This window comes from Hemicordylus capensis, chromosome 2 (genome assembly GCF_027244095.1).
Source record: "Hemicordylus capensis ecotype Gifberg chromosome 2, rHemCap1.1.pri, whole genome shotgun sequence".
Taxonomy (NCBI): Eukaryota; Metazoa; Chordata; class Lepidosauria; order Squamata; family Cordylidae; genus Hemicordylus; species Hemicordylus capensis.
This window is the reverse complement of record NC_069658.1, coordinates 189,059,734-189,076,495: the sequence shown is the minus strand read 5'-3', so window position 1 is coordinate 189,076,495 and position 16,762 is coordinate 189,059,734. Positions and strand designations below refer to the sequence as shown.

At 44.3% G+C, this 16,762-nt stretch overlaps 1 protein-coding gene across 1 annotated transcript in view; it reads left to right on the top strand.

Annotated features, from left to right (window-relative positions):
• Positions 1-88: 88 nt before the first annotated feature.
• UBA1 (ubiquitin like modifier activating enzyme 1) overlaps positions 89-16,762 on the top strand; it is a 46,331-nt gene continuing 29,657 nt past the window's right edge. Inside the window, exon 1 of the mRNA XM_053300695.1 lies at positions 89-246. The gene's annotated coding sequence lies outside the window, so the exon portion shown is untranslated. The remainder of the gene's footprint in view (positions 247-16,762) is intronic.

Genomic DNA, 16,762 nt, shown 5'->3' with positions numbered 1-16,762 from the left:
CTGATACGGATGTTGGGGAAAGGATTTTAGTTTGACACGATACCGCATGGGAAATTGTTGTGCGCGTGACGGGATATCTGATAGTGCTGCACTTGGAAGGAATTGAATACTTGGTTCCCCTCTCCGCCTGAATGGTCCGCGCCGACCCTCTCCTCGCAGCAGGCGGCGACTGGGGCCCGGCAAGCATCAGCGGCGGTGGCGAGAGCAGAAGCCGGAGTCGGAACTCAGGCGGTGCACAGTGGGGGGGTGAGATCTCGATCGGGGGCGGTCTAAAGGGGGGGTGACGGGAGGGTGTAGGCAATAACAAGAGGGCAACCCCCCTCCTCTTACTTGAGGAGGGGGCGGGGATCCCGATGATGGATGGAGGGATAAAAGGGGGTGAGGTGGAGATGATGGGAGGGCTTGGATAGGAAATGGGGGCTGGGCGGCAGAGGCTGAAGCACAAGGACATCTTGCTAATTGGGGAGGGGGCATCGGGGTCTGGAGGATGGAGGGAGGCGGAAGGAGAGTTCACAACCTGCTTTTCATTTCTGGACTCATAGAAAGGGAGTGGGGGGGGGGACAAGAGACTTTCCCACCCCACCCATATCGATCTGCTTCCCACCCTTGAGCTCAAACAGGGCTAGCTGGATTTTTCCTAAGGTTTCTCACTCTGCCGGGAGCACTCCCCACTAGGCATCATTGGTGCTGAACCTGCACTTTGTGGTTTGAATTCTGTAAGAATCCCTTGGGCCACACTCATGAAATCATGTCCTGATTGATTGATGAAGTGCCGTCAAGTCAGTGTCGACTCTTGGCGACCACATAGTCGGTCCTTTTATTCATGTCCTTATATTCTGGTTTAATTTATTCAGAATTACTACTACTGTCATTACAGCCCAATCATTGTTCAAGGAATGTTACAGAATTTTATAAGTAAACAAGTAGTATCTCTTTGTGGGGGAAATTTTAAATTTTGATAGTACTAGAGATTATTTAGAGGAGGACAGTTGAGGAAGAGACAAACTCTACAAGTGGCCCCCTATGCTCACAGTCTGTAACGTGTGTTAGAACCCTTTACTTCACCTGTCAGCATGTATTAGAACATCCACCTCTTTATTCCTCAATTTCTCTGTCTGCACACAATATAGTAGTAATCTGTGTTAAAGGGTTTTAAGTGTGCCCCCTTTCTCATTTTAAGGCTCCTTCCCTTTCTCCCCTCCCCATTCAGTCTGTAAATTCTCTTTCATAAAGCAGGTTTCTTAACCTGCTATTACAGCCCGTTAGGCCTGGTTTTTTTCCCTTGTATGCAGATGGAAGATGGGAATTTATTTTGAATGTCAGAAACATGTACAGTAATAATAAAGAAGGGTTGGCTCTAAGCATGTGCAGAGTGCACCTCCTTCACAAGTGTGTAACTACAGTGGCAGCAAACCTTTTTGGCAGATGTGTAACCAGTTATGCTCCTTGTGGAGGACTGTATCTCACTAGAGTGTGTTACAGTTCATATGCAGCCATACACTACCTTGGTACTTTGATGTCTTTCTATCTAGTCTACTGAGTTGGGGAACAGGCAGCATTGCAGGTTGGAGACTTCTGTGACCACGGGTCCTCTAGCTCCAGGTGTGCCATAGACTGCTGCCACGTTTGCAACTTGTGGCACCCATGTTGCAAATGGCCTCCCATGAATAACATTTCTGGGATTAAGGAGCAGGCTTCTGTGTCAACGAGTGTGGATGCTGAGACAGGTTGAGCTCCAGCATTTTTCATTTTAGGTATCAAGCGATGTTCTGATTTCCATCTTTGGAAACAAAAAGGGCCTAGTAGCTTGTGTGAGGCAGCCCTGCGGATTTATATGGGATTCCTCCTTTCCTAGATATCTCTCTTGACTGTAAGAAAGGAGCAGGATAATTATCTAATCTCAAGGATCCATAAGAGCCTAACTAGGGATGGACTACAGTGATATTATATCTATAAGCAGGCATATGTTATTGAAATCTCCGTATGGGTTTGTTTTTCCTCTTCCTTTTTTTGCTGAATGACGGAAATTTGGATCAATAGCTTCTGTTTAACCTTTTTTTCCGTTGAAAATTGTAAATTGGGGCTTTAAAAAAACAGAAGACACTTCTTTGAATGAAAATCATTCATGCTGTGATTTCTTTTTCTTCCCAAATATAGTATCAGAATTAGGGCTGTCAGTAACCCTTATGACAAGTCCTCTAAGGCAAACTATTATTATCCCTAGATTGCAGATGGGAGTGGGGCTGAGGCTAAGAGAGCAGGTCATCTAGTGAGTTTGAGGCTAAGGTAAGACTGGAACCAGGAACTTCTTATATTCATCTTCTTATATTTCTTCTTCTTATAAGAAGATCCATCTTCTTATATTTATTATTTCTCTGTGTAAAGTGCTCTGAGCCATTGGAAGGGTGGTATAGAAATCAATCAATCAATCAAATAAATAAATAACTTCCCAACCAAAGTCCAAAAAGTAGGCCGTTCAGTTTCAGCGCATCTACCAACATTTGCCCCATTGATTTAATCAACTAAAACTTTAGCAGATCAACTGCAGTGGTAGTCTGAATGTGACTGAGTTGAATGTTCTTGTGTTGCAAGGGTAAATATGTAGTAGATGGTCCCAGTGAGCTGGAGTAAATCTGTGTGGATCAGGAAAGTGGGGCAAATATGTGGAACGTTGGTTGCAGCCAAGCTCTGCACGACATCCCTCAGCCCTGGGAACACGTGCTCCCTCTTCCCATCCCCATTCAAGCATCTGCTTCCTATATAGGATAAATAAAACGAGATTTGTTGTAACATCCAAACCCACCAATCTCGGCTTATTGTTAGGTACTTGCTTCTGAGAAGCTGAGATCTGAACCCAAGGATTGAAGTTAGTTTCAGATCTCGGGTTCTCTGAAGAAAGTACCTAAGAATAAGCTGAGATTGGTGGGTTTGGATGCTGTGACCAGTCTCGACTTATCCTAACCTTCAAAGGATGTAGACGCACGCACTGAGATGAGAGGGGGGAGTGCATGCTCCCAGGGCTGAGGGAGGCCACACGGAGCTTGGCTTTAACTGAGGCGCCACACTAAGTCTGAACTCACCCTATATGTGTCCAATTTGACTGTATTTCAACAGAGGAATGAAGCCTCAGCTGACTGAGACATCTAGAACTTTCTTCCACTCACTTCTCTATCTTGTTCATTTGTTTCTCTTTTTTCCTCATGATTGACCCACTTGACTCCTTTGTGCATGGCAAGCTTCTCTTCTGTGGCATGAAAAATAAGGACAAGAGTTCAGTGCAGAGCAGAATCGCTCAGCTTGTTAACTGCAGCCTGTCTTTGAACTCCTGGTATGTGTAGAAATGCCTCAAAATGCCGGTTGAGTAGTCTCAGGAAATGGTTGTATGTGTGCGTAGCTGAAGTGTAAGGGTCAGCAGCTGGAGACCCCGGGGCTAAATTCAGCCCTCTGGGGAGTGGCGCCTGGATCTTCAGTAGCTTACCTAAAAGGAGAAAAGAAAATAGTTTCTGAGGCACAAAAACTTGCTGACAGGCCATTGTGGGGTGAGGACCTGGACAGCTACCCTCTCCTCACTCCTCAGAGTTTCTCCCCATTAATACTAGTTGTCACGTCAGCCAGGTGACTGCCCAAGCTGCCCCTGTGCATTCCATGGCTGATTTGGGATATGAACCAGTCCTACATGCTCTCTTTCCTTGGCTATGCTGGATTAGGACAGTATAGCCCACTACAGATTTAAGAATATGTTGGAGTGGACAGCAAGACTACAATCAGTCTTCATGGCCTACAAATTGCTGATTCTTGGTCCAACATTTGATTATTATTATTTGATTCAGAGCTGTTGGCTCAGGTCTCAAAGACAAATATGTTCTCTTCTTTGAAATAAAATTAAATCCTGCTGGGAGATTTCTCACAAAATCATATTAGTACACAGGGAAGGAAGGAGTCCTTATCAAATTCCATCAACTCAGACTTTGCTGAGACACTAACAAAGCTTGACAGAGGTTGTGCACACACTGTCCCCTTTGTTAATGAGCAAAAAACCATAAGTGTCATGGCTGCCAAATCTCTTCTCCCCCCACCCCACCCCACAAAAAATTGCATGAGCCCAGGTTATTCTTCCCATGGAAACTTACTTTTTAAAAAGAAAAGAAAAATGTTTACTGACTGCTGAGAATGTTAAGATAATTGGCAAATACTCATTGCTGAGCAACTGAAAGCCAAGCTACACATTAAGTTTGACCCCTTGTCCCCCCCCCCCCTTAAATAGCAGCTGCAGGGGTCAGGGAAGGAAGGTTTAACCCTTTATACCCACCATGATCCCAAACTAGATTTCGCACCCGCATACACACACCCATGGCTGCTCTGTCCCCTAAGGAAAAAAGCTCCCATCTGTCATTTCTTTGTCAACCTTGACTGTCCAGAAGTTGTTTACCAGATAATGTTTTGTCATTTTGTAGTTAGATAAGTTCGGTTTAGGGTGGAGTCTATATTTCAGGACTATCGTTCTGGTGGTGGTCTCAAAAAGTCCGTATTATAGAGTGAGAAGAGGCAGCTATCCTGGCTGGCAGATTATTTATTTTATTCTATTCTATTTTTACAATTATATCCTGCACTTCCTCCCGGGAGCTCAGAGTGGTATACATGGTTATATTTATCCTCACAACAATCCTGTGAGGTAGGTTAGGCTGAGAGGTAAGTGACTGGCCCAGAGTCACCCAGCAAGTCTCATGGCTGAATGATTATGAGTGGCGTTAGAGGTGACAGTGGCAGACAGAGAGCTCTGCCCAGAAATTCTTTTGTTGAGAGGAGTGGGACTGCTTCCATCAGAGGAAGGGAGATGGTATTTGCATACCTCAGGAACCAAAATATCTTGTCCCTGAGATCATTTCTCCTCTCTTTATGATTTAGATGGGAATGTTTTCTTGTGAACAAGTACTTCAATTTAACACACCTTTAATTCCTCTTAGATTACCCTGAAATGGAGTTATTTTACTTCTGTTTAAAACTAACCCTGTTCAAATGCATTCAACATTGGTAGAAAAGAGAAATCTAATTACTATCTTACCATCTTATTTATGTCTTATTTATTGTTCTGTATAAACTTCTTTGATAACTTTGGTTGAAGTAAAATAAAGTGTGCCATCGAGTCGGTGTCAACTCCTGGCGCCCACAGAGCCCTGTGGCTGTCTTTGGTAGAATACAGGAGGGATTTACCATTGCCTCCTTCCTCACAGTATGAGATGATGCCTTTCAGCACTTTCCTATATTTCCTATTTAGGTGTTTCCCATAGTCTGGGAAACATACCAGTGGGGATTCAAACTGGCAACCTTTGGCTCTCTAGGCAAGAGACTTCCCTGCCTTCAACCAAAAGCCATTAGGTGGCTTTTGGTTGAAGAGCGGTGTATAAATATCAGTAGTAGTAGTAGTAGTAGTAGTAGTAGTAGTAGAAGAAGAAGAAATAGTATAATATAAAACAAGTGTCTTATTTATTTATTTATTTATTATTTTTACATTTATATCCCGCACTTCCTCCAAGGTGCCCAGAGTGGTATACGTAGTTATGTTTCTTCTTACAACAACCCTGTGAAGTAGGTTAGGCTGAGAGAGGCATGACTGGCCCAGAGTCGCCCAGTGAGTTTCATGGCTGAATAGGGATTTGAACACAGGTCTCCCTGGTCCTGGTCCAACACTATAACCACTACATTACACTGGCTCATATATATAATTAATTCTCCAAGACGGGATGCGTGGGGACTTGGCAGAAAGGAGGCGATTGACTGACAGAGCGGGAGGAGGCGATTGGTTGACAGAGAGCGCACGAGAGTTCCAGCATTGAAGCGGAGAGAAATAATGGTGGCAGCGAGGAGGCGAGCAGCCAGCGGGCCAAGCCCCGCTGGCTGGGAGGAGGAGGTGGTGGCGGGGAGAAATAATGGAGGAGGTGGGTGGACGGCAGGTGGCCAGCGGGCAAAGCCCTGTCGGCCGGGAGGAGGCGGCAGTGGCAAGACGGCCTGGCCTGCCTGCCGGGGTGAGGCGGCAGTGGTGGGCCCTGGCCTGGCCGCATGGACGACATGGCGGCGGACCACCCTGACCTGGCCCGGGGGGACGGCAGCGGGGGTGAGCAGCTGGTCGGCCAGCCAGAAAGCCGGGCATGCCGGCATGGGGGGCGGGGACCGCTGGGCCCAACTAGAGGCGCAGATGCTCTGCACCCGGGCCCACTAGTATGGTATAAAATGGGAATTCAAGGAAATATCTAGAAAACACATTCAAAATATTTCATGAAAATAATAATACTTAATTACATAGAGCTTTGGGAGCATTCAAAGCACTTCACATACATTTACTTATTGTAATTGTACAGCAGCCTGGCAAGGTAGACAAGTACATTAGGGGACCAGAGATTGAGTGGTTTGCCTAAGGCCGCCTTGTGAAACCAAGTTCTTCTTGGCTTGAACTGCAGTCTCTCAGCCACTATACTAGAGGGGGAAAACACCTCACATTATATTATGCTGCAGAAAAACACTCTCTTCCTGTTAAATGCTTGTCCAAATGTTAAGGGCTTTGGTGCTTCCAGAAGGTGCTTTTGGCAAACCTTAAGAGTTCCAGCTGCCATCAAGGATGCTTCTCTATTACCCAGCACCTTATCTTTGGCTGCTTGAAATGCAGCCACGTGGTTGCTGAGCTAACTGGCAAGCTGTAGATCTCAAACCATTCGGACAATTTCAGTCCAGCCAACACAGACCTTGTTTTGTTAGGCTGTGGGGTTGGTTGTTTGCACTGGAAGTATGGATAAAGTTCCTGGAGCTGCAGGGGCAAATCTTGTATTCACATAGCTGTTAGGTATGATAGTCAATGGAACCTCCATGTTCAAGGGCAGAATATCTCATATTGCCAGATGTTGTGGAAACAACAGGGGAAGGCTGTGGTTCTCATGCCTGTGTGTAGACTCTCAGAGGTCTCTGGTGACCTATTGTGGAAACTAGATCAGGGCTGCTCAACTTTGACCCTCCTGCAGATGTTGGCTTACAGTTCCCATAATCCCTGGCTATTGGCCCCTGTGGCTGGGGATTATGGGAGTTGTCATCCAAAAACAGCTGGGGGCCTAAATTGAACAGGCCTGGACTAGGTAGACCTTTTGGTCTGATCCAGCATGGCTTTTTTATGTTCTTAAACCACTTCTATGTATTTCAAGCAGCCAAACATGCAGTAGGTAGAATGTTTCAGCTGGGGCCCATGTTCAAATTGCCATATGTCCGGCATGCCATAGCTGTTGTTTTGTTTATGAGAATACTACTGAAGGAGAACCCTTCTTCACTCTTCGGCAGCATGTTCCAGCCATCTGACAGCTTGGTCTGTGCTAAGCAAATCTATGGGCAATTGTCCTCAGCCTCTGGAACAAAGTGAAGTACCTGCCTGTGGAGAGGCAGTTGACACAGCTGTGTTTTGATGTGGCTCATGCTCTGGGGAAATAAGCAGCCATAGCTTTTGTACTGCACACACAGCTTGCAAACATGGCTCCCCTCTGGTTTGTGAGGGATCACGGGGAAAGAGTAGAAAATGTATCTGAGATACATTACTAAGGCTGGTTTTCCATTGGCAGGTATGCTGGGGAATGCACTCTGATACAGAAAAGCATATGAATGCTGGATATATATGACGTTTTCTGCTGAATAACTTATTATTCCTATTGTTCATTGCACTGCTATTTGGTCCTAGGCCCTCCACAGCAACTTACTAGAAAATATTCTATGGCAGCAAAGTGGAAAAATGAAAAAGTGTGGTGTCTCCTTAGGGCCAATTCTGCTTGTTGTGGAAGTAATTCCCCTAAATGTGATACCTGAGGCACAATAGGTTTGTGGAGTAAAACTGGAGGCCCACTTCACTTGATACTCAAAGACATATGAGCATTTTGGGTGTGCTCCCAGTGCAGTGGGCAGGCATTCTCCTTACAAGTGTGGGGTTGTTCTTGATGTGTGTTGATGTATTATATTTCTGTTCTGCCTTTCTTCCATCGTGGAACTCAAGGCAGCATACATGGGATTCCAGGCAGTAACTAAACTTGCTTCGCCTCAGCAGGATAGCTTATCATGTACCCTTAGATCCTATCCTGGGATAGTCCAGTTAATTTTGACTTCTGGGGCCTACCTTTCCTTGTACCAGCCAGCCAGCCAGAGCTCAGTCAGGTCTCACAGATGGGACTTTGCTTTCTGGACAGTGGTGATGCATCTGGGATTCCTCTGCACCTGTCAGCTGTGGAGAGTGGCTGACCTCCTGACTCCCAAAGCACTTGCATAGAGCAAAATAGAAGATTGCATCATTGTGCTAAAAAGTGGGGGGTGGGGGTGGAATTTGCACAATTGTGCAAAAGATTTATTTAAAACAACTGAGATTTGCCAGAGTTGTGCACTAGTCTGGAGCACAAGCTTCAAACTTAGTGCCAACAGCCTAGTGTAACAGCTTTGCACTAGTGCAACATCCTTCTGCAAGCACTTGGTTAGTCAAAAGTGTCAGCCAGTGTGTATTAGGGAATCCTAGAATATCTTTACTCCCTTCCTCAGGATGTCGATGGGGGATGGAGTCCTCAGTGACAGAGCATTTGCTTTGTCTGCAGAAGGTCCCAGGTTCAGTCCCTGGCATCTCCAGAGAGGGCTTGGAAAGAAGCCCTCTCTGAACCCCTGGAGAAGCCGCTGTCTGTCAGTGTGGACAATACTGAGCTAGATGGACAACTGGCCTGGCTCGGTACATGGCAGCTTCTTATGCTTGTATGATAGTAGTGTTTAATGTTTAGCATGGACAAGTAGATGTATCCGATGTAAAAGTGATAATATTTCTGGAAAATGTGAAGCCATGGGGCCATGTTTTAGATCAAATTTGGGGGAAATTTTGAAATATACTTAACCCTTATTTACTTCTCAGATCTAAATTGTATTACTTTAAGAACAGAGGATGCATTATGTATAACACCACATAACATTTGTACTGTTTGGTATATATAAAATTGAAAAGTATAAATTCCTTTGTTTTAGTCAAGCTATAACTCTAACCAGCAGGGCCATAATCTGCTGTACACCACTGTACCAAGCAAATCTTGGGATGTGGGAAAGAGTTGGAAATAGAACCATCAGCATTGTAGTAAGCAAAAGGAAGTTGTTATTGGCTCAACCTAGAAACAGTGTCCTCTCGGGATGTGCACGGAACCGGCTGGGGCTGGTTCGATGGCTGGGGGAGGGATGACTTTAAGGACGGGGGAGGTTGCACTTCCCCACCCACCCCCACCGTGTTTCCCCCACCGGCGCTCGATTCCCGAAAAGTCCGTTGGGGCAGCAGTGTACCTCCCTGCCACCCTGTTGCCCCCTTTACCAGATGTAACCGGAAGTACTCAATGTACCTGCACGCACCATCCATGCGCGCCCAACGCACACGAGTATGTCAAGTACTTCCAGTTGGACCTTCCAGCTTAGGTCCAGAGTATTTAGAAGGATGCCTTCTTTGTTAGGAGCCCTGCCACTCATTGAGATAAACCGGGGAGGTCCGCCTGCAGTTGCCACCAGCTCTCTTGGTGCCTTCTTGTGGATGGGCCTTCTCTGTTGCTGCCCCGAGGCTTTGAAACAAGCTCCCTGTTGAAATAAGAACTTCCCCATCTCTGACCGTTTTTAAGAAGTTGCTTAAAACACATGTATTCATTCAAGTGTTTAATTAGATTTTAACATTGTCAATGTTTAGTTGTTTTATTATTATCACTTGTTTCTTGATTTGGCATGTATATTTCCACATACAGATCAGTTTCTGACTCGTGCTGCAGAAAATGGAGGAAACTGAAATAGAGATATGATAGCTGAGCATGTCTACAGTATACATGCATTGTAATTGTCTCATATTGTAGATTGTCTTGCATGGTTAGCAGGAAACATTTTAAGGGATCATGGCAGAGAAAACAATATTTTAAAATCTTGTCTTAAAAAGAACTTTGCTGATCATACTAAAAGATTTTTTTTTTTTTTAGTTAGAGAGTTTTCCATGAAATGCCTCATGTTGCCATTGGAAAACATCGGAGGCAGGGGAAAACAAATATATTGTTTTTATTTCCAGTTTTTCTTTTGTTTTTCTAGGCCTTCACATTTCCAGTCCAACATGGTAACTTGATTTTTCAAGGTACACCAACTTGTTTCATGGTACACATTTTGGGAATTGTGGCATGACTTTCATACATCTCTGTCCCCATCAGTTGCATGAAATGTACTGAGAAGTTGGCTGCATAATGCAAATTAGCAAGCTGTGAAGCAAAAGAAAGTATAAGCATACTCATCTGCACATTGCAATTTGAGGTGCATAATAGAAATCTAAGGTACAAATCTTCATTAAGGAAGTGTTATTACGGCTTGTGAGTGAGCTGCATGACACTAGGGGGCACTGTACAGCAGCAAGTGGACAGAAGCTCTGTAAATTGTTTTGTTCTTTTACAGTGTTGCAAAATACACCTGTATAACCCACACCACTGCTGTAACTGGCAGTTCAGATCTTACCTCGGCTATGAACTTTTTTTCAGAAACAAATTGCCTGCATCCATAAGATGAAGATACTATTAGCCTTCCTTGTAGAGTGGATATGAGGAGTACTATGAATTAATCACTTAGCTTTTCCCAAATTATGTTATTGTTCTGTTAGCAACAAGGTCTGTTGCTATGATGGAGAGTATATGCGTCAGCTTCCCAGTTCTGATCTTTGTAGGCTGGACCACCCAGTGTTAGGGGTTAAAGACAGACTTTGCTCTTTACTGCATCCTCTTGTGCAGGAGGGTCCTTTTTTCCTCTCATAGAGATGAATGGGAACTACTCACTTAAATGGAAGACAGTCAAAGAGTATACCCAGAGACCCCTTGGGGATGGGAACTAAAACTGCTCCCTTGTCATGGATTGCCTCTCATTCATTTACTTTGCACACCTCCAGTATTTGGATTAGCCTTAAGGTATACCAGGAAACTGCCGTGTGCAATGCTGCAATGTAGAGAATATGCCACTATCCATGTTCACTAGAGTATTGCATTAACGGTATTATAAATAAGAACTTGAGAACAAATATTTCTGCAAAAATATTGGTTTACTTATATAGATTCTAGTACAGCATATAGAACATAGGCAAAGCATAAAACATCAAAACAGTATTGGGTACAAAGGGCTTTGTACAATATGAAAGATAATTTCTAGGAGCGTAGTCTTGATTCAGAATCTTATCACAGCTGTTCTTAAGGTGCAGAGTCAGGTGAGGTGCTGAAGAGCAACCTGATTTTTCATTTGTGAAATGCTTATATCATAAAATTTCTCATGATCAAGCAGGGAATTAAAATTTGGCAAAGTACGTCAGCATTTTAATCCTTCTTTTAATAGAAAACAGGTTATCACATATGCACCTTTCTTTGTTCTATTGTTGGATGTATATTTAACCTCTTTCATGTAAATATACTTATTAATCCTTATATTTGAGGAACAGAGTACTTGATAACTATAGCTTGAAAAATATCCTGAAAAACACATACATGAGGTTTCAGGTGAAAAGGTGAAAGGTTAGAAGGTCATCAGTTCCTAGGCCAGAGATGGACCAAATGATTAAAGAAAGAGTGATTCCCCCTCCCTAATATCCATGACACCTTGCTCCTGTGGGCTATAGCCAATGAGAATCAAACCTTCTTCTCTGTGCGTGGCTCCATTCCTTCATCTGCATAGGCCCATTCTGGGTTCTATGACTACGTCATAATAGAGTTTGACAGAACATTGTGCACTAGAATACATATTTTCAGGTACAGATACCAGAATACAAAACAATACATATGGTGCCAGTTATGTATGTGCATGTCATGTGTAAGTCACCATATTCCTCTTTAACATGATGTAGCAACTGGAGAAGGACAGAATCCCTCTTTTGATATACTGGGCAAGCATCAAGTTATACATGCATGTGCCCACTCATAATGGATACTCATATTTCGTATGTGCAGATTTTGCATTCAGATATCTGTACCCTAATTACGGTACATCATGTGAGAAAACTACCCCTCTACTACATGGAAGATGGCAATGGCAAACCCCTCCTGTATTCTACCAAAGAAAACCACAGGGCTCTGTGGGTGCCAGGAGTCGGAATCGACTTGACGGCACACTTTACCTTTATGCATTGGCATATCCACCTTGCTAGAGTGGATGTAGAAACCTTATTGCCAAATGAGCAATCTCTAAATGAAATGAACAAGGCCTCTGAAATCCTAAAGGTCTTGATACACCTTAAGTAAACCTTCAGAGCTCTGTGCACATCTAACCTATTCCATTTCCTTTCCTTAGGGGAAGAGGGCTTGGGACTTCTTTAATCATTTGGTCCATCTCTGGCCTAGGAACTGATGACCTTCTAACCTGTCACCTTTTCACCTGAAACCTCATGTATGTGTTTTTCAGGATATTTTTCAAGCTATAGTTATCAGGTACTCTGTTCCTCAAATATATGATGGCAACATCAGCTCCTGGGCCCTATGAAAGATGGAATTTACTTTAGGCAAAAAGGTGGGGTCAGTTCTAAGAAGGACATACTCCGGGAAAATCAAACACAGCTCTTTTCGAACGAAAAGGGCTCCTAAGTTCAGACCCCCATCTAGCAGATGTTATTGCGACCAAAAACAAAACCTTAGAAGATAGAAGTTTAAGGGAGATCATTCTGAGGGGCTTGGACAAGGCCTTGGTGAGGGCCCAAAGCACTAAATTTAAATCCCACATGGGAAATCTGTGGACAGTGGGTAGTTTAAGGACAGTTGCTCCTTTCAAGAACCTCTGAACGTGCGTGTGGCCTGCCAAGGAAGAAGCCCCTGCACTTCCAGCACTGAGGCAATGTGAACACTGGCTGCCACAGAGTGTTGGGCCTGAGCCCATGATTTAAAAACCCTTTTGTAGGAATTTATCTGACCAATTGAGGCAGATAAAAGGACAACCCACTTACATGCCATCAGGGTTCATCAGGATCCTGCATGTTCCATGAGGGGAGAAGATCATCGAACGTGGCTTCTGCCGCTCTGTTGGCAAGTAAACCTTCAGAATTGGTGGGAAAAGGAGGCCAGGGAAACTTCTGAAGCTCCTAATCTCGGGGGGGGGGGATTTCATCCTCCTCACCTTTGTTGCAAAGCAGCTCTAGAGGGGCAGGAACACCTGGCGGGCGGAGAACTCAGAAGGCACTCGGGCCTCCACTCTCTCTGCTGGCCCATCTGGTCTTGATGGTTCTGCATGCAGTGTTGCCTGGGCGGTTCTCCCTCCCTCTGTCGGCACCCCTTCCCTGCTCGCTTTCTTACTTGCCACCTTCTGCCTGTGTGCTTTCTTTGCCGCCACAAGCTTCGCCTTGGCAGTCTTCGTTAACCGAGCGATGGGTGTGGTAGGGGTCTCCACCACCCACTCGGACCGGCAGACAGAATAGGACGTGGAGTCCTCTGAAAAAGAAGGGGAAACCTCTCTTTCGCTGCAAGGGGTGCATGTAGCCATGCTCAAAAGACTGCTAAGCGCCACAGCGGAGGATGTCAGGCAAATTCAGGCGAGAGCATGCTATTCTACCACCCTCGTTCTCCCGAGTAGCTCTCGTCACCAACAGGGAAGGTGCAGAGGAAACGAGCTGAATCGCGCATTTCACAAGAATAAATCACCACAGTAGCACGGAGCAAAACCTTTTGGCACCTGCTGGAGTAAGACAGGTGAAAAACTGAGGCTTCTCCCTCCTGGTCACGTGAAAGCTCTGTGATTGGCCCTGTCTAGGAGCAGGAGGTCGAGTCAGCCCATCCTAGTCTGCAGATACAACCCTCTTCTGAGGGAGAAACTGAATTCTGGGACAAGTATAAATTATGCATATCTCAGACATTTGCAGACCTTTCTGTGTTAGCCAAAGGGAGGCTTGAGGAGCTCTGCAGGAAATACTGGGAGGGCTGCTGTGTTTCCTTTGATCACAGATAGAACATATATGAAGGGAGGGACCAAAGCTCAGTGGTCAGACTGCTGGCTTTGCATTCAGAAAGTCCTAGGTTCAATCCTTGGCATCTTCAGTAAAAGGGTCTCGGGTAGCAGGGCTTGGAAAGACCTCCTACTTTCTAAGATCCTTGGAGAGCCACTGCCAGTTGGGGTAGTGGAGGGTACTGAGCTAAATGGGCCCATGTGCATACTCGGATGGCACACGATGCATCCAGTGCTATGCAGGTCTAGGTCTGGTCATTGCCTGTTTGGGTGGCTGCCTGGGGACCCTGTGTATGCCACCCTGCGCTCTATGATGGAAGAAGATTGAGATATAAATAAAAGGATGAATTGACTCAGTATAAGGCATGTTCACTTCACCTCTTTAAGCCTGTTCTCTCAGCCATTAGAACTAGAAACTTGCTTTAAAAAACAAAATCTGGAGATGTTCAGGATATAGAATTCTGTGCTTGATATCCAATGTCATACTTGCAGAATATGACGGTGGAATGCATGCAGCCCTTGATTATACCTCTTTCAATTGAGACTAAGCTTTGCGCCTCCTGAGGCAAATCTTGGTTTTGTTTATTAGATGTATATCCCATTTTTTCAAAAGGGATCAGAGCAGATTATAGCACACACGAGATGGTTCTGCACATTTCACTGTGAATCATGATAGTTTGGGGGGTTGCTTTCCTAAACTGTTCCTAGTGCTGTGCTGGCATCTCTGATGTGGGATCCCTTGTTTGCTTATGTCAGGGCTTGACAAATCCCAGGCACCAGACAGCCATGGCACCTAGAAATTTAACTGTGGCACCTAGACTAGGAGTTATTTAATAAAATCTTTATTTGTCCCAGGCAGCCCTGTTTCTGCTCTAAGTATCTGACTTGTAAAGGGGATAAAGAAAAGTCAATTTACTCTAGCCCCTTCTCACACAATGTCTATCACTAAGTCTGGTATTTTTTGCCAAGTATCCATTGTCTGGCTCCTAAATTTATGGGCTGACTCCTTGATCCATAGGAAATTTGTCAAGGCCTACATATGTCCTCTCCTTTATTTGTAGTGTACAGTCCTACCATCTGGATCAGGGTTTCTCAACGTGTGGGTCCCCAGATGTTGTTGGACTTCAACTCCCATAATCCCCAGCCCCAGTGGCCGTGGGTTGGGAATTATGGGAGTTGAAGTCCAATTACATCTGGGGACCCACACGTTGAGACACCCTGATCTGGATGAACTGGGATCAATGTATGTAGATGGCCTACAGTGTCCTGCTTTTAGGCATGAGCATGGTCTGACTGGATTCCTTCCACATTTTCCTTTGGTGTTCCTATGGTATCAAGGTGCATCTGGCCATGATGGGCACTTAGACAAAGGTATGCAGTGGGAGCAATCACAAACCTACTGTGTAGAGGTCTGTGGCAGCTTGCTTTATTCTGATCTTGGCTAATTCTCAAAGACCAAAGTTGCTGATCTTAGTGCTGGCTATTCTGATCATAGGAAGCCTTTATCTCCACAGGTGGATTTGCATTCTTGTTTTGATTTGGTATCTTCAGTATGTGGTCGAGGTAGCCCTTGAAGTCTCAGTGCTTTTCTGTATGTTACAAAATATTTGGAACGGTATTAATTGTGCTTTGGTGCTACTCTATAGTATTAAAACGGATGGTGGCTGCTGTATTATGTAAGGCTAGGTGGTTTAATCTGACACATTTTTTGGCTGACTGATCCAGATTTGGATGCTACAATGGAAACCCATAGAGATGCCTCAGGCTCTGATTATGAGTGACTGGGCCCAGTAGGAGTTTCTGATGCCACAGCATTGCTGAAACTGGGTAGGTGTGAAGCAAATTAATCCCTTGGATAAGAAACATAGGAGTCTCCCAAAAGAGTGGGATACAAGTATAATGAATCTTTTTTTTAAAAGAAGTTGTGTATGATTAATGAAGATGGATTAGAGATTAATGGGTAACTTGAATCCAAAAATACATCCTCTATACTTAGAGTCCTCTCTGGATTTCTTCCCCCAACCCCTGTATTTTGAATTTGAGTCCTTCCCAACATGCCATAGAGTGAGTTGTTGTTATTAATTATTATTATTATTATTATTAATTTGATTTCTATTCCGCCCTTCCAAAAATGGCTCAGGGCGGATTACAGAGAAATAATAAATAAATAAATAGGATCTCTGTCCCCAAAGGGCTCACAGTCTAAAAAGAAACACAAGATAGACCCCAGCAAAAGTCACTGGAGGTACTGTGCTGGGGGTGGATAGGGCCAGTTACTCTCCCCCTGCTAAATAAAGAATCACCATGATGAAAGGTGCTTCTTTGCCCAGTTAGCAGGGGAGTTCCACAGAGCATTCATTCAGTGTTTCTGGATTATTATTATTGTTGTTGTTATTATTATTATTAAGTGTTTCTGGATTATTATTAATAATAATAATAACAATTATTATTATTATTATTATTAATTGCCTGTTTATGCACCAGATTATTAAGGAATTGCAAGTGACTAGCCCATTGGTCCTGGAGAATAAGGTATATAAAAGAAATAGGATATTTAGCCGCAGCTGGCTCTCTCGCTCTCTCTTTGTATTTTTAAGTATATGTCTTTGATAATGGCAATTCACAGAATAAACACTCTGAACCAGTGTCTGGAGGTGGTGATGGACTGGATGAGGACTAACAAACAATCTTAATCCAAACTTGTAGTCAGTGAGATAACAGATCTAGACTGGGTGGGAGAGGTTCAGCCTGTTCTGGATGGAGTACAATTCTCTCTGAAGGAACATGTGTACTCTGG